This window comes from Notechis scutatus, chromosome Z (assembly GCF_049901735.1).
Source record: "Notechis scutatus isolate UNSWTSFEM ecotype Mainland chromosome Z, rNotScu1.2, whole genome shotgun sequence".
NCBI classification, from domain to species: domain Eukaryota; kingdom Metazoa; phylum Chordata; class Lepidosauria; order Squamata; family Elapidae; genus Notechis; species Notechis scutatus.
In genome coordinates this window covers 86,974,087-86,982,647 of record NC_142025.1, presented here as the reverse complement: position 1 = coordinate 86,982,647, position 8,561 = coordinate 86,974,087, and positions in this window count along the sequence as shown.

Sequence of the window (8,561 nt, the reverse complement as noted above, 5' to 3'; positions counted from 1 at the left end):
GATGCCTAGGTTTGCTAAGTATTGTTCGAAGGCTAAGGCGGTAAATTGAGGGCCATTGTCGGAAACCAGGACATCTGGTAGGCCGTGCGTTGCAAAAAGTCTGTTCAATTTCTTGATGACTGCATCTGTGGTGGTTGTCTTCATTTTGTTAACCTCAAGCCAGTTAGAGTATGCGTCTACTGTTATTAGGAAAGTATGCCCTTTTGTAGGTCCCGCGAAGTCGATATGGATGCGCGACCAGGGGCCTCTGGGCGTTTCCCATTCTGCTGGTGGAGCTTTTGGTGGGGCCGAGCGTGTCTCTTGGCATCTGGTACAGGTGGCGACCCAGGTTTCAATTTGTTTGTCCATACCTGGCCACCAGGCGTAGCTCCTTGCCAGCGCTTTCATACGTACAATGCCCGGGTGCCCGTCGTGCAGCAATTGTAGAACTTTTTTTTGTAGTTTTGCTGGTATGACCACTCGGTCTCCCCACAACACGCACCCTCTTTGTGAGAAGAGTTCTGTTTGTCTGTTTTTGAAGGGTTTAAAGGTTTCGTTGGGTTCGATTTCTGGCCATCCCCTCTCCACCCAGGCAAGAACTCATGCCAAGCATAAGTCTTTTTTGGTTTCTAACGCAATGTCTTGTGCTGTTAGTGGAGGTGATGGAATCGTCTCGATTTGTAGTATTGGTAGTGTGGGAACCGGGTCATCTTGCAGTTCTGGTAATGGAGAGCGGCTCAAAGCGTCTGCATGGGGAATGGTTTTCCCCGGGCGATGCCCCAATTAATAGTCGTAGGCGGCTAGGAACTCCGACCATCATGTCATTCTAGGGGATAGAATATGTGAAGTAGGTTTGTCGCCCGCCAGGATGCCAAGTAATGGTTTATGATCTGTGATGATGTAAAATGATCGCCCATACACATACTCGTGGAACCTTTTGATTGCAGATACAATGGTGAGGGCTTCCTTGTCTAGGTGACTATAGTTCCTTTCTGTTTTTGACAAAGTTCTTGAAAAAAATGCAATAGGTGCCTCTGTACCGTTTGGTAGGACATGGCTCAGGATGGCACCCACCCCAAAAGGTGAGGCGTCACAAGTCACAGTCAATGGAAGTGTTTCATTATATTGGATGAGCACTGCATCCGAAGTTAAAAGGTCCTTTACTTGTTGAAAGGCATGTTCCTCCCGTCGTCCCCAAATCCAGGAAGCCTTTTTATCGAGGAGTCTATGAAGGGGTTCAGCGACGGTCGCCTTCTGAGGTAGCAAAATGTTATAAAAGTTAATGAGTCCCAGGAAGGCTTGAAGGTCTGTTTTGTTTTTTGGTCTTGGGGCATTTTTGATGGCTGCCAATTTCTTTTCTGTAGGGTGAATTCCTTGTTTGTCAAGGAGGTAACCAAGAAATTCAACCCTTTCAGTGCATAACTGGCACTTTTCCTTTTTTACCTTGAGGCCAGCGTCTTTGAACTTTTGTAGGACTGTTCTTAGCCGTTTCTCTAACTGACTCTTTGTTGGGGCGGCTATTAACACGTCGTCGAAATAGGGCACGACCCCTTTAATGCCTTGCAACAATCTCTCCATCAGACTTTGAAAAATGCCTGGTGCTATGCTGACTCCAAACTGGAGCCTGTTACACTTGAATGCGCCTCTGTGTGTAACTATGGTTTGGGCTTCGGCGGTTTCAGCATCTACTGGCAACTGTTGATGAGCTTGGGCCAGGTCAAGCTTTGTGAATATTTTGCCACCCCCAAGTGAGTGTAGGAGATGCTGGACCACTGGTACCGGATAGGCGCTCTGTTGCAATGCATGGTTGAGGGTGGCCTTGTAATCCCCACAGATTCTCAAAGACCCGTCAGGTTTTATGGGAGTAACAATTGGGGTCTCCCATCGGGCATGATCAATGGGTTCTAACACGCCTTGTGCAATTAATTTGTCCAGTTGCTCGTCAATTTTGGGTTTGAGAGCAAAAGGGACTCGGCGTGGTTTTAGGCGAATGGGTGCGATGTCAGGGCGGAGATTAAAGGAAATAGGGGACCCCTTGTACTTGCCTAGATTTTCACTGAAGACTTCTTGGAAGTCCTGGACGAGGGCCGCTTCCCAGTCTTTGTCTTCAGTATGGTTGATGACTGCCATTCCGATTCCTATTGGCACGAACCGCTGTAGACCCAGTAGGCTGGGTCGGTCTCTATCAACAATGGTGAGTGGTAGTATTGCAGTGTGCCCCTTGAAGGAGACCTGGAAATGACTGGTGCCAGCGACCGGAATTTGGTTGCCTTGGTAGTCCTTTAATATGAGTCTCTGGTTGCTGAGGTCTCGGCGGCGGATGTTGGGAATCAGTTGCTTAAGGGTTTTCCAGGAGACCATGGATAGGTCCACTTCCATGATGCATGGTTGATTTTCGATGGTGACCTCTACACGGATTTTTTTGGTGTCCAAGGATGAAGCGTGGCCGATGGTGATAATCTGATGTGCTTCTTCCCGTCTGGGTGCGCCAGTAAACTTTCGGGGTCTGTTGTACTGGTTCCACTGGTTGCTTGGGCGGTCCCGATTTGTGGTGGGGGTGCCATCGGTTTTTCTGGGACTGTTTTCTCTCTATCGGGGGCTGGAGCCTCTTTTGTTCCGGCATACCTTAGCAATATGCCCTCGTTTTTCACAAAAACGACAGATGGCGTCTAGGAATCTGCATTCGGATCGTGGGTGGTTCCCACCGCATCCGGCGCATTGGAAGTTCGACTTACGACCCCGCCGGTCTCGTTGCTCGCGTTCTGACCAGAGTCTGTGGACTTCTTCCTCTTCACTATCTGATGAGGATTCGATGTCCTCATGATGGGTGGCTGACGTGTATTTCTCTGATGGCGTCGCCGTATCGTTGGTGGGTTGGCGGTTGGCCCCATTTGCCCGGCGCATTCGTGCTGCTGATTTACGGGTGGCTTCAGCTGCAGTGGCGTCGGCTATGGAATCCGCGAGGGAGATGTCTCCCTTGGCCATGATCTTGTTTTGGATCGTTGGGTCTCTTAGGCCAAGGACGATTCGATCCCACATGGCTTCTTTGAGATTAGCAAAGCCACACAATCCACCTAGGTTCCTTAGGTCAGCCACGAAATCCCCAATGCTCTCACCTTCGTGTTGATCTCTTTGGTAAAATTCGTGTCTGCGGATGAGAGTTGGTACTGCTGGGGCGTCATGGTTGCGAAGGATGGGAACAAGGGTATCCCAGGCCATTGTTTTGACTTCAGCCGGTTTTGCAAGTGCTTTGGCCATGTTAAAGATGGAGGGTCCGCAATGCGTCAGGAAAACTGCTCGTTTTTTGCTGGGAGTGGCATCCTTCAGATTGTTGGACTCTAGGAACATTTGAAACCTGTCCATATATGAGTCCCAGTCATTGCTGGCTGGATCGAACGGGGCAGGTGGTATAGCGCTGCTGGCCATTCTGCCGACGTCTGCGCGCTGTCAGCCATGTGCTATGTCAATCCTCTGTGAGTGCTCAGTCAGCTCTGCTGTCTCCGCATCCCATCCTCGTCGCCAGTGTTAAGTCTGGAAGGATGGGTCCAAGAACAGAGATGAGACTCAGATAGCAACAACAGCTCTTTATTAGTGACTTCACATCTGAGCGAGAAGTCCTAGCCGCAGCAGCCCCTTTTATAGAGCTGGCTGTGGCTAGGCAGCCAATGACAGCGATTTGAGCTTGCCGCGCTTGGTTTGCCCAATCGCGGCAGCCCGTTAACTAGACAATCGGATAAGTCTTGGGCAACCAATCACGACCCACTGTTAGCGGACCAATCCGAATGCAGGCTTTCAAGCCTGCTAGTCGGGAACACCTGCCACAATGCTTGTGATGCTGGGCAGAAAAGAGGATTGACCTCTTCTGCCACAAATTCATTTAACCTGCAAAGTATGTTCCAACTTGTCTTGGGACTTGGGTAAGAAGGCTTAAATATGAAGTTGGCTTTCCTGCCAACCCAACAGAAGAGACCACACTGTGAGATTAAAGACATCTTTTTGCAAGTCTAAAGGCAGTAGTATTTGAAAAGAAAGGACTAAAATGATAGATCCAGTGCATGGAGGACCCATACAAAAAGCAAGCTTACATACAAGTGTCTACTGGTACAAGTGCTGCTGTAGTACACACACTACACCACTGCTCTATGAACTGCACTGGTTGCTGGTTTGCTTAGGGATGCCGTTCAGAGTATTATTTATTACACTTAAAGACCTACATGGCATAGATCCAGGTTACTTGAGGATCAGTCTCACTTCAATGAGGCTGGTCCACCCCACCCATGCCAGCAGAAGAGGCAAGTTGCAAGCCCCATCAGCCAAGGAATTTTGGCTGGTAAAGTCCAGGAGAAGGACCACCTCTGGTGTGGCTCCTCCCCCTTGGAACATCTTAGCTCCTGAGGTGAGATCAGCTGCCACATTTCTGACCTTCCATAAGGACCTGGAGAGCTGGCTCTGGCAGGTGGCTAGGGGCCCCCAACAGGAGAGCATCTCACTGGAGGTGGTTGATGGATTAAGAGACAATCCCACATCTCTCCCGCTGTACATCCGCCTCCCTTCCTCCCCATCTTTTATCTTTTAGTTATCATTTATTTATCAACTTTGTCTTTGATTATAACCATTTTTATCATCTTAGAAATATTTATCTTTCAATACTCTAATCCTCCCAGGATCACTTAGAAACAAGATGGGTGGCAATTAAATTGAACAAATCAATGATTAGGCCAAGCTGGCCAGGGAATAAGAAAATGTTCAACTGCTGCCAGAGCAATATTAATTTCTGCTTTTAATTTCTTTATCAGCACTTCAGACGAATCAGACGAAGGCACTGCCTTGAGGGACACCACTGTTGGCAGGTACAGAATTTGATAGGACACTCCCAATTTTGACCATTTGTTGTCTGTTTGACAGGAATGCTTCTATCTAGTTATGCAAGTGTCCAGAGATATCATAAGGTTTTAGTTTTAATAGTAGTTTGTCATTCCAGATTTTCTTAATATATCCAGTTCAGGATATGTACATTAAATTACATAATGATGTTTTCATATTAACTTGGCTTAATAGAATCTGGAAATGCAGATTTAGAAGTCAATTGCTGCTTTCTAGGGAAGAAGCTAGTATCTTGCAACAGATTTAGCAAAAGCAATACTGCTTAGATTTCTATATCACCCGCTTTCGAGTACTCTCTGAACTGTTTATAGTGTCAGAATAACACCTCCAACAATATGAGGGCAATATTGTTGGGAGCAAGACTGACCTTGGAAGGATGGAAAGATGAGTCAACCTTCAGCTGCTCAGGATGTAACTCCTGGCTGTGATCAGAATTCGCCTGCAATATTGCTTCCTACTAATTAGCCATCTTACTCAGGAGAGAAAGGTACTGCAAGGTGCAGAATGAGGCTGAGTTGGCAAACTAGAGAAAAAGATACCAGGGCTGTTGAGAAAAGATAAGAAGTGAAAAAGAAACAAATAAACAGAAACTCAAAGGACTCATTAAAATATCTCAGTATGTAATAATATAGTATTATGTTCTGCCTGTTACAGTTCTGGGTTTGACAGAAAAATACACATCCTGATCTTTATAAATAGTTCACAGATAAACCACTGGGAATATAGTGTGTTTTATTCCTAAGTAACTTTACAATTGGATGCCCGAGCAAGAATCCTTCCAAACACAGGTTTATTAGGAATAAACAGTACTCTGTTATTATTTGCATCCATTTATTCTTTAGACAGATACTTGTTTGCTGGGACATAGAAATAGTCATGCATTTCATGGATTTATTATTTATTAAATTTTTACAGCCGCCCACTCAAATATAGATAATTCCAGGCGGCTTACAACATGTATTAATGTTGTAAGCAATCAATTTCATTCAAGTTGGTCAAGAAAGAGAAGCTGGAGCATAGTAGTTCTTTCCCCAGACTTGTTGGAAGGCCAGTGTGAAGCCTCTAGAAGCTTGTTTTACTGCTCACTTTAGGGCTTCACTTATCTCTTATCCTATCCCTATCATAGATAGAAAGTGATGCTGCCAGACTAAAATTAGCTGTTGTGAGAAGATTCTATGGGTGGTTATTGAGTCCTCTTCCCTTAGCAAGGTGGGCTACCAGAGTGTTGTTGAAGTTGCTTCTCATCCTGTGTTCTGTGTGTCAGAATCCTCTTAGAACAGCTCCTAGAATCATTAATATTCTCAGGATCTCTTAGCAACCATATTTCAACTGGGTTCACTTGAGTTACTAAGTCAAAATGTAGTTTATGGATGTAGTTTATGGCTAGTTTATGGATCCGTGTTGTTCCCACCCAGGAAACTGGGCTAATTCAGTAAATAAGTTCACTTCCCATGAGGCAGTGTGTTGCACCAACAAAGCTCTTGGCAAGATAGACACCAGTAAGAAAAGCAAAAGTGACAATAGTGCGGATTCTCTGCTTCTTAGCAGCAACATGTCTGTTCTACTTTCTAGAATAGGTAGTTTTATAAACACATTGTAATACCATCTTTTATTCCTTTTATATCTACAGAAGTTCAGAAGAGGGAACCGAAGAGGAAGACTAATCATAGTTTGCATATAAGTTGTATATTAATTAAAGCACTGTTTATTGTTAAATATATTATTTGACTTGAATCTTTTTATTGTTATCCTTATGCCGAGGCTTAAAACATTTCAGAATAGCTATTCTCCCATCTGCAGCAATCGTGCTGGGCTAAAATTCTTTTTTTATATATATAAATTTTATTGGTTTTTAAAAACAAACATAAACAAACAAAACATAAAAACATCAAGCTATCTTCCATAGGTGTACATACAGTGTGCCGGTTGGTTTACAAATTGATTTGTGCTTCCATTTCGTAGTCTTCAATTACAATTACATTACATATAATCTCATATTGTCAATCAAAATTTAAATACCTTAATCAATCATTTGACTATACTTTTATTCATTCATGTTTTACAAGATAACCATAATTTACGTAGTTTATTTTATAACAGTTCATATTATCATCCTAAATCTATCCTAAAATCATTTTGTAGATATAATAAGAAAGAAGTACATCTTTATATATTTATTATTTTCTAAAAGTCTACATATTTCATTACTATACTTTATTGTTTAACCATTGATAGAAAAGATCCCAAATTTTATAAAATTGTTTATCCTCTTGTTCTCTAATTTCAAATGTTAATCTACTCATTTCAGCACATTCCAATATTTTCTTAATGATTTCCTCCTGTGATGGTATTTTCTCATTTTTCCAGTTTTTAGCAAATACAATCCTAGCCACTGCTAATACATTTACAATCAGGTATTTCAAGTCTTTACTATATATTTCAGGTAAAATTCCCAGTAAAAATATCTCTGGTTCCAAGTCTATATGTTTTTTTGTCATTTTTTCCAGCCACATGTGGATTTTAGTCCAGTATTTTTTAGCATCCGCACAAGTACACCACATATGGTAGTATGAGCCAAGTGTCTGATGACATTTCCAACATTTTTCGGATTTATTCTTGAACATTCTTGCTATTCTTGTCAGGGGAAAATGCCACCTCTAAAACATCTTATACAAATTTTCTTTCTATGCTGTTGACATTGTCATTTTATAATTTTGAGACCACAATTTTTGCCATTTCTCTAAATCAATCCCATATCCAAAATTCTTCCCCCAAGCAATCATAGTTTCTTTAACTTGTTGTTCTTCTAGTTTAATTTCTAATAAATATCCATACAGTTTTTTAATCACCTTTTCATCAGTACCTGTCAAAATCTTATCTAAGTCAGTCAGTTTATCATAGAAACCTTCTGTTTTAGAATCTTTATCATACCTTGAATGTATTTGCACATATGAAAACCAATTCATCTTTATACCTTGTTCCTCTAGTTTTTGCATAGATTTAAGTTCACCCTTTTCATTCAATATTTCACCATATCTAACTGTTTGTTCCTTTTTGTATATTATAGGATACGAAAATGCTGGGCTAAAATTCTTATTACTCATGGCCCCAGTGGCTACCAATTATAAAATCTATAGGTTTCCTGGTGCCAGAATAATGTTTTAGAAATGTGTAGAACATTCATGTGACATTTATGTAGCGGTAGGATTACCCTTATATGTAATTATTCATTTATTTATTTATTGCATCTCTATAAAATCTTCAATAATAATTTCCGATTCCCAAATATCGTATCAGATCTTTTTTTATCTGTAATTAAAACTATGACTATAAACTGTTACATAAAAAAGTAGCAGGAAGTGAAATAAGACTCAGAGAGTGACTGAGATGTCACATTTGCAGTTCAAAATAAAAATGCTACATATTAAAAAAGACTGGGGAATAAAACGATACTCATTTGATAGTAAAATAACAAAATTAGCTGTATAAGACTATTCTCCTTTTTCAGTAAAAACTTTCTATTTTCCTCACTTCGTGTGTCAGAATCATTTGAAACCTTTGATAAAGCTTTTGTAGTAAGATCATCCCTGCCCACATATCTCCCCTTCATTCCCCTCCCCAATCACAAAAAAATTATTTGAAGTCAAAAAAAGAAACACAGAAGCTGCTGATCTTCTTCACTATAGCTATTATTTGCT